The sequence below is a fragment of the Columba livia genome, chromosome 3, assembly GCF_036013475.1.
Source record: "Columba livia isolate bColLiv1 breed racing homer chromosome 3, bColLiv1.pat.W.v2, whole genome shotgun sequence".
NCBI classification, from domain to species: Eukaryota; Metazoa; Chordata; class Aves; order Columbiformes; family Columbidae; genus Columba; species Columba livia.
The window spans coordinates 101,536,955-101,552,976 of record NC_088604.1 but is presented as its reverse complement, the minus strand read 5'-3'; the positions used below and the strand labels follow the sequence as shown (position 1 = coordinate 101,552,976).

The 16,022-nt window shown below is 41.4% G+C and overlaps 1 protein-coding gene across 4 annotated transcripts in view; it reads right to left on the bottom strand.

Annotated features, from left to right (window-relative positions):
- The window catches only part of DISP1 (dispatched RND transporter family member 1), an 89,767-nt gene extending 74,552 nt beyond the window's left edge, over positions 1 to 15,215 (bottom strand). For 2 of the 4 annotated variants that reach the window (XM_065058547.1, XM_065058546.1), the window contains exons 1-2: positions 12,029 to 12,524; positions 10,799 to 10,922 (exon numbers count right to left, since the gene is read on the bottom strand). The gene's annotated coding sequence lies outside the window, so the exon portion shown is untranslated. Of the gene's footprint in view, positions 1 to 10,798; positions 10,923 to 12,028; positions 12,525 to 15,061 lie in introns of those variants that run through there. The other 2 variants (XM_065058545.1, XM_065058549.1) reach the window with 2 other exon arrangements.
- Between the last annotated feature and the right edge of the window lie 807 nt (positions 15,216 to 16,022).

Sequence of the window (16,022 nt, the reverse complement as noted above, 5' to 3'; positions counted from 1 at the left end):
AGCTTTGGAAGCTGGCTGTGGGGTCAGGCCAAGAGGAGTGATGGAAAATGACATAATTCAGCAGATGTATTTAGCACTTTAGGTTTTCTTCCCCTGTCACTAGCCCAAGTGGCTTTTCTGTCTACAGCACAATTTCCAAGTATGGAAAACAAACATATGGGATTATTAGAAAAAAATACAAGGTGGCTTTTACCAAGAAGTCTACTCAAAATGCAGGGTTGAACTGCCATAAAAGCAGACTAACCCAAGAGCATTTGGTCACTGGTGATTAACAGCAGAAAGACAGTTTGATATCGTTAAGACAACACCTAACATAATAGAATAAGCATAAACTGCAAAAGGCATAAAATGACAGCGCTTGGGGATGAATAACATCCCGTGGAATTTGCACATTTGTGGTATATGGGCTGCAACAGAGCCAGCAAAGGATACCTTATCACCAGTATCTTATCAGGCCTCAAAACCCACAGCCAGAAATCTGTTTGTCAGTGATTCCAGTGACTATTCTCACAACTTCATTTAATCTTAGACATGTGATAACTAGCGTCTTCACATCCCTGCCCACTTTCTTCCCAAAGAAGTTGAACTTGTGTCAAAGAAAACTAGACCCCAGCTTGCCTCGTTGTTCTGCAAGATAAAGGTTCCCTCCCTGAGACACACTCATGACTGAGTGTTTGGCTACAAGGAAGGACCCAAATAAACTCTATCTCCAAACAGGTGCAGAAAGTATAGAACATGTATTTCAGGCTCTGAATGGAAAATGAAGATTTTTAAGATGTTTAATGGTGGTGACTGCTAAGTGGTATTTATCTTGCATGAATCACTCGAGCTATTTTGCACTACATCTATAAAAGCAATGAAAGAGCCCTTCTATTAACCAGGTGCAGTTTATGACATGTCTACCTCCATACCTGTCAGTTCACAAAGACACCTCCCTGGCTATCGCTATGGATACCAAACCCATAGAACATCTTGTTATTTTACCTCCATTCGGAAACTCATCTCAGATGTACTGCACTGAAATTAGCACTCTGAGTATTTTATTTATACATTTTAAAATCCACAAGACATTTCTTTGTAGAGACATTTCAGGTTTGTGGAACACACAAGGTATAAGACTATCACACTTCTGTCAAAATACCTCTAATAAGCTTTACGTGTGACAACTTTTTAAAATAAGGTTGACAGCAGAGCAGGTATGGGAAGCAATTGGTGCACAGCACTGTGCCACACAGATAGAAGATCTTCAGACAGAATATCAGGCTCAGGTTTCTCCCCTGCTCAAGAAACCTGCCTTTGATTATGAAGTGGAAGGGAACAAAGCCAATGCGGCTGTGGAGTTCCAGAATTTTTTAGCTTGGCATGTACACAAGACTCAGTTTTACCAAGAAAACTGCTGCTAATTGTTTCTTTTGCCCCATCAAAAGTGGTCATCTATCTTTTACAGAGCTGCTGCTTTAGTAAGTTTTTTTTCCTTCCTTACTCATCTTTCACTTTCCACATGAGGATATCCACCTTTTCACTCTCTTCCACTACCTACTTCTTGACTTTTGGCTTCTCTTTTGGCTTTTTTTATTAAAAAAAACCACTAGCAATGCATCTTGCAGCAGTTGTTTGCCTTGTCCGGTGTGGAATAAGATACAAGCAGTATTTACTTGTATCTTCACTATAAGGAAGACAGGGTCAATTTTCTTCAGCTTTCAAACATGCCTGTCCGTTCCCCTCTCAGGGTGACCTGGGAAAGGAACAAGTCAGTGACTTCTGTTTTAACTGTGTGCTCTTTCTAGGCTGGTGTGCTGTGCAAGCAGTTTGCATGGGCTTGAAAGTCAGCAGTCCATATTTCTGAATCAAGATTTGAGGGGTTACATAAACCTTAAAACTCCTGCATGCATAGAGGAAATGCTCAGGAGAACCTACTTACATAGATCACAAACATAAATGTGTTTAATTTCCTTGTTAAGCCAGCTCTTAGTGCTTTTTCCCAAATCATGGGAAGCCTAGGACCTTTCCTTGCTTCATGAAGATGCAGGAAATACAGCATGTTCTCCAGTGGCAGTGTGGCATTCCTCAGTTCCTGGACACTGTGAAAATGCATGTACATTGTCTATGTATTTGAATGCTGACTGACAGGACTCCAAAGAACTGCAGGGCACACAAAAACAGCAGGCTTATTTTACTGCAAAGGAAAAAAAGCAACCTGAACAACCAACAAACCAGCGCAAAGTGAATATATACACGTGAACATCTCTGCATTGAATCATTCCAAAATGAACTTAATCCAGTTTCAAAGTAGACAGCAGAATTTATATCCGCTGGCCAGTTAACTCCCAACAAGAACAGCATCATTTGGATGCAGAACATTCATTTGAAAATAGCCAGCACGAACCTTCTCTACCTCATCCCCCTGCAAACAAACATTAAGAACCTGACATATCCATGGCAACTTGTGCTGTGGAAACTAGAATTCAACATAACCTTTTAAAAAATGATGTCAGGTCTTTCACAAAGAATCCACTGAAGGAACTATAAACCCTGTATGGTGACACTGTAATAATAAATTTAAATGTAAACGTCAGTGGAAGCCTAGCTTAAAACCTGCACCTGCAGAAAGAAGCCCACAGGGATTTCAGACTGATGCCACCAATTTTAAAAAGGATATTTCATTACCCTGAAGACCCCACACCCTCACTCTCTCCAACACTGCTGGTTTGTCAAACTAGAATGAAGTCATACTAACATGGCCCACAGGCTCTTAGGGAATTTAAATTAAAAAAGAAATCCATAGGATAGTTGTGTTGCTATAACAATGCTAAAAGTCAAATCAGTTTACACTGATGCAGCCTCCACACTTAGAAAAGCTAGGTAGTAGACAGAGCTGGGATTCCAATAAAATTTAAATTCTGCAAGTTTGCTTAACCCTCATAAATCATGAATGGAGCCAAACAACTACACTATACATCTGAAGTCTGAGAAAGGAGTTATCTTCAACAGAAGCGGGGAAGAAAAAAACAAAGGAAGAAAACAAGAGGCTGCATTTTCCATGTATGACTACTGAAAATACCACAGTAAAATCTACTGTGATAGGTATTTTTAACCTGCCAGAAGTTTAAATGGTTTTCTTGAAGATACTACAACAGAAGAAGCCAAATGCAACGCAAGAATCCACAAATGAAATCCTTGGGTCTACATACTAACTTTAAATGCAGAAAGAGATACTTGTCCAAGTGTGTAAATCTCTGTAGCTGCAGACAAAAATTAATCCTGTTCTGTGCATAGAATATAGGTCCAGGAATTAAACATGCCCTTCAGCAAATCATAATTCAACATCATAGCTAAGATTAAGATGCTGACAGTTCTGTCTCCCAGGTCCAAGTTCCTGCTACCAGAGTATACTGCCTCTTATTCATGCATTTTAATTGCCAGTTTTAGGAAAAGGGGCATGCAAGATAAAGGCTGATATCCGCTAATGAGGGAATGTTATTTTATATCTTAATTGTAACTCAGACTAATGAGCAAAGCAGTCTGAAATCTCAGAATCTGATATTAAATTTACCATGGGGTTTGAAGAGCCTCATTTCTTCCTTGTCCCCAAAGGAATTTTATACAAAGCTGGGGAAGAAAGATGATTCTGGAAGTTTGCAGCCACCCACATACACTTAGTGTATCAATTGGAAGATATTTACAGACACAAAATGGAAATGAGCCAGATGATTTGTAAAAGTATTTCCCCCCTCTCTGCCAATGCAATATTACTTTTCTTTGAAGAGCAGGGAGTAGAAATGAGGGAATACAGATGTGTGATTTTGATAGCAAGACCCATTAGCACAAAATGAGAAAATTATTAACACGGGCCCAACGCTATTAACCACTTAGATACCTTTTAAATTGGTATGTCCCTGCTTTCTAGAAGTCCTTCTAGGATTTTCTAATACTACAAAATAATAGTTGTAATATAGCTTAATAAAGCAACTATCATATATTCTCTGGGTTACAGGAGAAAAGCATGGTCTAGACATAGCTAATCTTTGCCTTGCAAGGCACTCTAAAAATGGAAATACCACATTCTTCCCAAGCAATCTGTTTCAGTGGTTCACAATTTTTTTTCCCCATGTCCATTTACACCATCTTTGTTGGAGTTAAGCACATTAACAGTGGTTCTCTCATCCAAGTAGCTAGAGTGAAAAATGCTCTTCTCTTGTTTTTATCTCACCTGAAACCAACACTTCCTTCTCTCTGCAGTCTTCTTTAAGTAAAAGAGTTCTAAATCTTTCTGTAGATAAAATAATTACATTTTCAATACTTTGTTCTCTTTACTTTCCTCTATACTCTCTCAAAGTACTCTAGTTTTTCTGATGGGAAATACCTAATCCTAGAACGAAGGACTGTGACGTGATTCAGATGAAGTTATCCTCCTTATGCAACACAGTACATCTGACTTGTTTGCAACATCAGTGTAGAATCACATCCAGCTTAACTGCAACATCCCCATATCCTTTGCACAAAACTCATTCTAATTCCCCATTGTCTACTTGCAAAGAGACAATCAGTAAATGAAGGATCTTGAGTCTTGTCCTTATCTAAAAAGGCATTTTCTTCCCCAGACTGCTTCTCCACTTGCTTCAAATAATTCTGAACTCTGACCACCTTTTCAAACACACTTGCTGCAATTCCTGGCTTGGTACCATCTGCTGCTAATATTGCATAGCCTTAATGTTTCACTTAAGTTGAAATTAGTGACAGAACCCTGCAGACACCATTCAGTCTAGACATCCTCTGGTCTGACAGTGATCTATGAAACTATTTAACGTTTTTCACGAACTTTACGGTATTAAGAGAAACATTTCCTCGCTTTTCATATGGACAAAATAACCAGAATAGATGATTAAACTGAGAACATACTTGTTCTCCCCAAGCAAGACTGGATACAGTTTCATGAAAGGAGATTTGACTGTTTGCAAATTTTGAGCAAATCCATTTATGTTTATTTAACACCTTTGTACTATTTCCTTGAAGAGCTTACAAAACAGTTTACATTTGTTGTAATGTTTTTGCAAGTGGTCTCCAGTTCTCTAGTGGTTCTTTTCTACCTGCCCCTCTCAGATACAAGTACTGGCTGGGCTTCTCCCTCTCTTTAAAGAGCTTTATCTGTCAACATGCAAACTGATAACGGTTCTGAGACCAGAAACCAGGTAAAGCAAAAGAACCTTGTTTGAAGTTCACCTGATTTTCAAATTAGCAATTTTATAAGTGTTCTTCATTATTTTCCTTATCAAAGAAAGTTCCTATTCTTCTTTTTCTGGGGTCAGGTATATATGCAGCTTATCCTGCAATAAAGATAAATCTGAAGCAACAAGTGCATTAATAAATAGACTTTCTCAGCATCATGTTACATTTCTTTACTCAGTAGCCGGCCAACCCCTTATTCTTCTTATCACCATATAAACTGTTCTAGAAGTACACTATCTTAATTGTAGCATGCATAAGAGGATGCCCTTAGTATTAAGCATGCCTGAACAGATACAGAGGAGCCCTGTAAAAAAACCTCTATAGAGACACAAACACATTAATGTAAACAGCTTGTTGTACAGTATTATGCCTTTATGTTATGCATTTCTATTATTTAACTATATTTACCTTTTAATCTTTTTTCTAAAACTGTTTAACATAGCTTTGTCTCAGTGTCAGAACTCACAGCTAATGTGCTCTTAACCAAATTTACAGGACTTTCATTAAAGTATGAAACCAGAAATTTTAAATATTTTCCTGAAAACAGGTTAATCCATATCTTTTCCCAAGTGGTTGTGAGCAATTGATTTCTTGGAATATTTTCAGCACTCTTTTATTAGTTATCTCATCCTAATTTAATGAACACCCAGCAGCATCTCACAGTCAAGTTACCAATAGTCCAATTTGGTTAACTGGGAAAACGAAGGCTTACATTACAGATGGAAGCAATCTAACTGATCACAAAATACCTCATTAGTGCTAAATGAAGTCTCACATCTGACCACGTGTGGAACTCATTCAACTTGATAACCAGAAAGCTAACCTCAGCCCTTACTTTTCTGCTAGCTTGGCAAATGGAATAGTCTTATGCAATGAAGCCATAGGCAGAAAGCAATACCTCATTACTGGGCTTGCATGCTGTAGCGGGAAGTTCCGATTCATATTTCCCAACAACCGCTGTCACCCCAACCTACAACACTACCCACAGTAAGAGCACAGCTGCTGAACACAGCAGCCACATCCATGACTGAAACGATATTGTTAATTATAGACAGACTCTCAGGAAGCTAGTCTATACAAGTCTAAATTCACTGAAAGAAGGTAATGATGAGAAAGAAAAATTTAAGCAGCACAACAAAATTGCTGCATCAGTTCCCACCAGCCCCACCTGCATGCAATAACCACATGTGCTTGGTTTTGCCCATGTTTTATTACGCTAAATAGTAAATTATGGAAGACTACCCAGAAGCAGCTCACACATAATAGATAACTACATCTCACTAAGAACTACCAAAACATTTACATTGTTCAATATTTTGCTAACTCTATTTCTGTTTTCTACCCAGCCTCAGTCATTCTGCTTAGAGAGGTAATACAATGAAGAAAATTAATAACAAAAATACAAAAGCAAGTTTCTAGTAAAGGCAAACAAGATACCATAGAACATCCAATTAACAACGTGGACAAAAGAGCTGGTGTTGAGCCTTGAAGAACAAAGTAGTATAATCGTTTTGGGATTCCATTCAGATCCACTATTACCTCTTTACTACATTTTACCTTGGAACCTCTGACACAAAAAGCAGTGACCACCAGACCCCCCCCTGAAACAGAGAGGGCAACACTGAAAGGCAGGGTAGGCAAGAGGGAGCTCTGGACCTCAAAAGTAGAAAGAAGCTTCAATGTCTCATAAACCAATTATTTCAGCTTCAGTTTGTGCATTTTACCAATTCAGCAGTGTAAGTTCTAAATGCAGCAAGGAACTCTGAACAGTGTATTCAAATCCCCTTGGGGCTTACAGGAAAAGACACCGATTTAAGAAAAACAAAAAAGTGTTTGGCACAAACAAACAGATGGTAGTTTCTCCTGCCTAGATAGTAAAAGAAGATTAGAAATTCATACATTTCTGAAAGCAAATAACCTCTTTATTGCAGATGTTATTGGGAAAGCCATGAAAAAGTTAAAGAGCTTCACAAAGTAAGAGATTTTTTAAATCTAAGAAGGGAGGGATAAGCTCTCTCTCCCCCTGCCCTACTCTATCTATCATCACACATCAGTGATCAAAATCTATTTTTAAAAAAATTAAAAACCTCTCAATTTCCTCAGAAAGCAGTTTGGTTTGTAGATCTCAACCATATCCAAGGCATTAACAAACAGCCATGTGACTCTCTTCTGGAAAGGCCATGGAAAAAAAAGTTATAATCTGTCTGGAGTTCGTGTTGGCCAGGCAAATCAATATACTTAGTCATAACTCAACAGCACTACTTACAAAGCAAGTAATTGTTTTCCCACTAATGCCATCTCTACCATTTTTTAACAGAGAACAAATTGTCAAAGTAGTGAGTTCACAGCAGATCTTAAACTGGCTTTGCTTGACAGCAGATTAAGCAGAGACAACTGTTATATCAATAAACTGTTCAAGTTTTTACACATTAAAAAGCCAGTTACAGTTCACAGACAAGCATACCACCACTTTCTTCAGCTGTCTTAACGTATAAACATTATTACACAATGACACATTTACAAATATACTCCAAAACCCTTGACACAAGTATTGGTTTTTCATTTTCTAAATTTCACCAGCAAAGAAAATCCATGATGACTAATTCAGGCCCACAACATTTCTAGGACTATTCAGGATCTTAGACTTGACTGTCACAGAAGGGAGTTCTAAACCATATTCATGATCTTACTTTTAGTTTTAATAACAACTTTGGTCTTAATTCCATTATGCTTTTATAAAGCTACCAGCATGACATACATTTCACATCATTTAACTTCAAAGGGTTAAGATTAAGTTACTGAATTCTTGCAATACCTGCTGTAGTTCTTTATGGTACTAAAGAAGCTATCAACAGTAAGTGAGAACATATGTTTAAGACTAGGGTAAAGTTTATTCCAATAGGCAAAAATTCCCTTCGGCTTTATATAATTATTTTGGACAGAATATGTATTAAAGAAAATATTTTAACTTGCATATTCAAACTATGTGACATAATACTCAATTTTCTAAGCCCAAAGCATTGTAACTGCAGCAATCTTTAATTAGTTACTTAGTTCTCAAAATCCCCCTCTTCCTTCCTCCCACACAGAGGTATCTCCACATCACCCAGTTTTTAGGCAACTTTGAGAACTGCTGCCCAACAAGGGTGTTTCAATATTAAATTTTTTTGCCTTTAGAAATGAATCCTATCTGCTGTATTGCTGAGCATAGCACCTGCTTTCAGCAAACAGAATGGGGGGAAAATTCCAAAGTCTTTTAAGTTCATATCAAGTCAAGAAGCATCTCAAGTTGTCCACAGTTGTCAAGTTGTCTCAAGTTGTCTACCTACATCTACAGGTATCAAGCACTCACTGTGTCTTGCAATTAAAAAGTGCAAAACTGAGAAGACCACAGATGAAGACTCGTACACACACAAAACCCACCACACACAAAACCAACGCCACAACCAACCAACAAAAAATAAAGACAACACACACCACCTCAAAAACCCCAGCTTTAATTCCAGCTCTACCCCGAAGCACAAGTGTAATCTGAGCTGTATCATTCCACCCACATTCCAGGTAGAATGGATTTTGTGTTTACAAAATGTGTCTTCTCAAATCTCTCTACTGATGCTCCATCCGGTGTATAAATATTTAATCACAGACAAGCACTTCAAAAATGGCAGTTTGAACATCTATCAGTGGCAAGTGCCTCTTCCCTAAGCTAAGACAGAAAAATTCTTATTTTACGCACACAATTAAATATGATATTGGTAAAGAAGCCGTAGAGAGATGCGCATTGAAAGAACCAATTTCTTAGGTTAGTCATTTTATGTCTAAAATATCTTTAAAGAATACTCATTACTCAGGCAGGCATAACTCGCAGGAAGATGATGCTGCTGTACTTAAACATTCAAATTTGAAAGAGTGCTCATCAATACTCCCTCGAAACACTCAGGAACACAGCAAAGGCAATACTTTTGAAAAAACAAGCCACAAGTGCAATATTAGCTGTGGTAATAAAGCTTATTGCCTTTGAGATTGACCAAGCATATCTTATCACATACGCGATGGGAATGGCATAGAGAAGTACCAGGAAGTCTAAACCAAGGCTGTTTACAGCCCTTGACCAACCTTGGTTACATAAAGACAGAAGATAAAGAATTAAAGCTTAGGGAGGGGGGAAGGGCAGAGATTCTTGACAACCCAGGAGTAATGATAGTTTAATTTCTAAATGCAATTGCTCTGCACAGGAAAGCACTATTGCCAAGCATGCACACTTCACCCAGGAATGTGAGTGTTTTCGGATAAGGAAAGAAACATTTCCTCCTATTAAAGCCAGAGCTATCTCCTTCCCATTTTATCTGCATGTCAAATTCATTCACAAGGAGAGACTATACATGTCTTTAGACAGTATCCATCTGCTAATAGTTATGGCTTAGTCATTTTTATTAATTTATGCTACACAGCACAAGAGTTTTGTTGTACTATAGATGGCACAAGAATGGTTTTATCATGCTGCGTTTGCCTGTTTCTACAACAACACTTGTACATGAAGATACACAGCAAGACCTTCCTTCAGAGACCTGAATGCAGAAAGTTAACATTATCTTCAGTCATAGGGTGACTATAACAGCAAACCAAAAAGAAAGTTATAACCTCTACCATAAAGATGGAGGGGAGGAATACAAAAAGGGAGGGCAGAAAGCATGTTTCACTCACAGTTTTCCCTGAGAAGAGAAGGCTGAGGGGGGATCTCATCAATGTTTATAAATGTCTCAAGTGTGGGTGTCAAGAGGACGGGACCAAACTCCTTTCAGTGGTGCCCAACGATAGGATGAGGGGCAACAGGCACAGGCTGAAGCATAGGAGGTTCCATCTGAATATGAGGAGAAACTTATTTCCTTTGAAGGTGCCAGAGCCCTGGAACAGGCTGCCCAGAGAGGTTGTGGAGTCTCCTCTGGAGACATTCAAGACCCGCCTGGACACATTCCTGTGCGATCTGCTCCGGGTGAACCTGCTTTAGCAGGTGGGTTGGACTAGATGATCTCCAGAGGTTCCTTCCAACCCCAACCATTCCGTAAGTCTGTAAGCTGAGCACACTGTGACCACTACTCCGGGCTGTGCACCACTGAGGATACACAGTCTGGCACTCCACCAGATCCCTCTTGCAGGTATCTGTACAGCTCCTCTCATTTTGAGCCACATGCCTTCAGCTGTCCCCATACCACAAGTCCCTCACCGCAGCACTCAGGTTTCCACTTGCAAGGGCAGGCTCCACATGCCCTTATTCTCATCTCAACCCACACAGTCAGAGACCATGACCTCACGGTCACTAATTTTTCTTCATGTGCCTGTCACACCTTTCAGAAGTATTTCTCCTTGATTTCAAGTGGCATTTTCCTGCCTCTATACTAATTCCTTCCTCTGTCTCTCCTTAACGCTGCCTTCCCTCCCCAGAAAACTCCATTCTTGTAAGGTCTATGCTGGCCTACATCACTATGACCAACCTTTAGTCTTCCGTGACCCCTGGTTTCAACCCACTCCACTTCCCAACACCATTTTCCTTGGTTTTCTTTGCCCCACTCACCTGGCCTGATTGCTTCCACTTTTAGATCTTTTCCTTCCCGGTTCACCGTCTGATATCGGTTCTCCTTCCCCACAACTCTCCCAGTCAGATTTATTTCTGTTAATATTGCATGATGGAGAATCTCCTGTGGAGCAATTTAAACTGCTATTAACAAGCAGGGAGTAAAGGTCAGCTTAAAAACAAACAAAAAAAAAACCCACACACAAAACAAACCCCCACAAAAAAAACTACAACAACCACACCTTTCACCTTTATAAAATTGCTTCACGCACAGCTCAGGCCTCCTCAGCTAAAGAATTTTCTGTTATTCTTGCTTTCACCAACTCAGCTGGACTGTGCTCCTTGACACCCAGAACGTTTCTCAAAAGCTCTTGACTTGTTGGATTTGGTGTTCCAAAAATCATGTGAGAGATAAAGCTCTCACCTTGACTACTGCAAGTCTCACAAATCAGAATTCAGATGGAAATTTCATGTGGCTGTTCTATTAGTGTCAAGACACATGCAACAACAGCATTAGTGTATCACACCTCAAGAAGAGATCCCCTTAAAAGGGTGATTGTAACAGGGGTCTCATTTCTACTAAACGCTAACAAGTATTTTGTTTACCACAAAACATTGATCTGTTAGTAATTATTTGTATTAAAAAACTTCAGTGCCAAACAAGTAGTAGTTAGAAATTTTTACTATTTTAGCATTACGGTCTCATTGCACATATGATTTAGAGGCTAAAATCCACTCTTACACCCAAGTGAAAGCAACCTGCTTTCTTAAGCCAGAAAATAAACTTTTTTTAAAATATAAGAACATTTCCACACCTTCTCATAGCATTTAACTTTTGCTGCACTTCACACCAAAGCCCAGATGACTTTGTAAAAATTGCTCACAGGAAGTCACACTAAACTCAGAAATACCATATGGTCACTGAACAAGAAAACAGCCATGATTATCAATCCAAATTAATGCCATTGATCTCCTTAAAGAGAGACAGTTGTAAGCTTCCTAATTATCTGAGGTGCTTATTACATATTTCAAAGTTTAAAAGTAATTCTATACTTCTATCAAAGCTAATAAATCAATCATCTCTGTTAAAGGCTTAGAGAGAAAGTACAGCTTGCTGCTCAAATCTATGGTCAACATATGAGAAACATTACTATGAAAGCCATTTGAAAAGCTTCCTCATGGGAAAGGGTAACATTAAGAGAGCTAAGTGTTTTCACATGTTCTTTTTACCTTTGTTCTTTTATAGTCTTATTTTTCACCTCTTCTACAGCAAGATTTTTTTGGAGGCTACTAATCTGAATTCCATCTCTTTCTTCTTAAGGCCTCTTGGGACCACTCTCCCCCATCAGTGTCTTTTGTTCCTGCTACAGTAATTCTCTGATCAGCCCAAAATACCTTCACATTGCATTCTCCCACAGTTGGGAATCTGCAATGGTAGCAGATTTGGAAAGGAGCGGGGAAAAAAAAAAAAGAATCACTTGAAGGGAAAAACCCCACTTTCTCAGCAATGTTGTAAGCCTGCCTGCTTAGAAAAAAAAAAAGAACAAGTTTCATCCTGCAGTTGTGCCTCATGCATCTCTGAGCAAGAGAAGGCAATCAAACCGAGGCAAAGATGCTGATCTGTATGCAGGGAAGCCCAGCCACCAACACCACTCTCTCCCAGGTTCCATCAAGTCAAACAGTCACCGCTGCAGCTTTATTTATTCCATTATGCAAGTCACAAACAACCTTGACTCTGTTCAAAAGCGGGTTAAAAAAAAAAAAATGGAAAAATCAAACCCTTGCATTTTGCTCCCTACATCCCCAAAAGGGGGAAGAAAACAAACAAATAAAAAACAATCCACAACCACTAAACCCTCCTGAGTTATGCTACAAAGTCTCAAAACCTAATATAGTCTCCCATGTTTTGCACCACTATAGTATCAGGTCCCAATTTCAACATCCATCTGCTTTTAGGTGACGTATGCATTTAAGCTTCTAATCTCAAAGTAACTGTGTCCTCAAACAAGGCTATTATATTACTACAGGATATTACTCACTTTGCTGTAAAGGAGGAAATAAATCTTTCTGCAGAATTTGATTTTCCTTTCTATTTAATGACTTTTAAAATATTTTACACTACAATCATGGTGTAGTTCAACCATTCTATTTCTAAACAGAGTACTAGTGCCAAAGGCTATTGTGTTTTGTTACTTTAAGCTTAACATTTAGAGATAATTACTTAAGCAAAAAAGCCTCTGGATGTTAGTTTGCCTCTGTAATTTGTATCTCAGTTCGCTTGTACAGTCGGCAATCAGCACAATGGCATCCCACTAACTAGTTGTAGTCTCCGGGAGCTACTGGAAAACTAAAGAAGCACAGTAATTCATTTTACATTCAGAGTAAATCTAAGTATGTGTAAAATAAATACAAGTTGTGAATGTTATAAACACTATAACATACTGTGAATGTTTATATGCGTTATTTGTTAAACAACTTAGCAATGACAAACTTAAGAATTTGCCACAAAAGCCTATAAATGCTGATGTTTTAAGTATTTATATTTTCCTAATGCACGCTTCCCCATTCCAAAGACGGATATTCCCTCCCTCGTTGGCTGTTTCACTCTAGATCTCTTCCACCTCCATCACTGCAGACTCTTACCCCTTTGTCCAGTTAAGAAATCCATCTTCTTCCCAGTCCCTGTCTGTTCCAACTGCTTTCATGCATCTTTATTCCCCTGCAATTCCACCAGTCTAAACTTCTAAAGCTCAGCATATTTATGAGCCCACTGACAATTTGGACTCCTTACCCTAAGTGTTTGTTACTATTTTACAGGCTTGTCTAAGCCACATATTCTATAACAAGCTACTTGCAATTCTGATCAGACAGTTTTTGTTCATTTAAAATACACATGCTACAGATACACTTTGAGTAACCACAGCTCTTCATCCCTCTCCTGAACCAGGCTGATTCTCATTTGCTGACATATAACCTGAACCATCAACCATCCTGCAAAATCATATTTTTTCAATCTTATCCAGAGGCTGAGAAAACAGACCAGGTGTCCTACTGCCTTCCTCACAGAAGCGTTTTTAATTTAACTTTTAATATCCTCTTCTCCTCTACCAAAAGATGAGGTGAGCTGTCCTCCAGGCGGGAGGTAACCCATTCGGTAGGCGGGATACAACAATAGCTAGTTGCAAAATCAGCAGATGCCATCACTGACAACATGATCACTAGCTGCTCGCACTGGATCCAGAAGGTGAAGAAGCTTGTGCACTACTCATTCAACGCACACCTCTGGATGGACCTCCATCTTGATGGTCTCTCCAAAGCACCTCCAGCGTTTGCCACCACCACTGGGAGCAATGCTTTAGCAGCTCAGCAGGACACCAGCTGTGAAGGCAGAAGTCAGGAGCTACCACACCTCAGCTTCCCAAAACAAAGGGTGTCATATGAGACCCCTGCCTGGACAGCCTTGGTCCTCACAGCCTGTGCTCCTAACAAACTAGGCGGCTGCAAGCAGCTTATGTTTGAACAAAGACAAAAAGCATACAAAAGGCTGATCGTATTTCAGTCCATAATGAATGAACAAAGTTAGGTGTCTGAACACCTTTTAAAAGAAAAAGAAAGAAACAACAAAAAAGTCCTTGGTCCCACTAAAATGAATACAAAAACTCATAAGCAAACTTAAAAAATTAATTCATTTTTACATAACGTTTTAAAACAAGGCTCAGAAGACACGCAAGGGCACGGCTGGCTGCCCAGGGGCTGAGGGGTGCAGACCCCCACCCAAGGGGAGCTCTCCCGCCCTCGCTGAGGAGACGTCGGTACCCGGGGGTGCGGGTACCCGGGGCACTCCCGCCCGCCCAGGGAGTCGCTCCCCTCGCTACAGCCGCCACTGGAGCACGGAGCCACCGCCGCCTCCTCAAAGCGCGGGCGGGGGGAAGCCGCCTCCCGCACGGAGCCGGGGCGCGGAGCCCTGAGGGGCTGGAGGCGGGAGGGGCAGTCGTCCCGGCGGACGAAAAGCGGGAGGGCTGCCCGCCTGCCGCCCCGCGGGGCCCCGCCGCCGCCGTCCGCGCCGCACTGCCGGCTGCCCGCCAGAGCCGGCTGCGGCTGACGCGGCCGGTACCGCCCTCCCCCCGCGGGGGCCGCACACCTCAGCGGCGGCGGCGCGGAGAGACCGCCCCGCAGGGCCCGCCCGCCCCGGCGGGCTCCTCTCACTTCACGACCGAGGGAGGACGGGCGGGGAAAGCCGCTGGCCCGCCCGGCGGTGCGTACCTGGCGGCTGCCGGCGGCGGGGCCCCGGAGGCGGGTGCCCGTTGTTGCGGCCCGGGTGGCGGCAGGAAGCGAGCGGCCCCCGCGGCGACGGCGTCTCCACCGTGGCGCAGTTACCATGGGACGGACGCCCTCTCCCTCCGGAAGTCACCGCCGGGAGGGCGGGGAAGGGGGCGGGGAGTGGCGCCATCTTGAGCGCGGCGCCTGGCTCGCCGCCATCTTGAGTGTGGCGCGGCCGCAGAGCCCGCCCGAGTGCCTGTCCCAGCCCGTCCTCCCCTTGGGCTAGCAGGGGTTATGTCGGGGAGGTGCTACGAATGGCGGTGTTTCAAAACTGTCCTGAGAACGACAGCCTAACGCAGAAAGCTTTTAAAAGACACCTCAGCAGAGGAAAACCTGTATCTGCAGTTGAAACAATTCTCTTCAGTGTGAGAAAATTACAATAAAAACAAACACACACACAAGCATAGTGCTACCAGCAGGAAGTCTGTGTTGTTTTGTTTTGGTTTGTTTTTTTTTTTTTTTTTCCTGGAGGAATTAAATAAAGAAACTAAAGCTGGCTCTCTCAGCAGCCACCCTGTAACCCGTGGTGGTCGCAGAGGGTCCCTCGCCCAGGCTGGGACAGGGAACATGGCGGAAGGGGCAGGAGCAGCAGGGGGACAGAGGTGCCGTTTGGGACCATGATAGCTCCTAACCTTATGGAATCATAGAATCATTTTGGTTGGGAGAGACCCTTAAGATCATTGAGTCCAACCATAACCTAAATCCAGCACTAAACCAAGTCCCTAAGAACCTCATCTACATGTCCTTCAAACACCTCCAGGGATGGTGACTCTACCACTTCCCTGGGCAGCCTGTTCCAATGCCCGACAACCCTTTCTGTGAGGAAATACCTCCTAGTAACCCATCTAGCTCTGGTCAGAGCTGCCGCATGGTTGCCCCAAACAAGCTGCTGTTAATCAAGAAA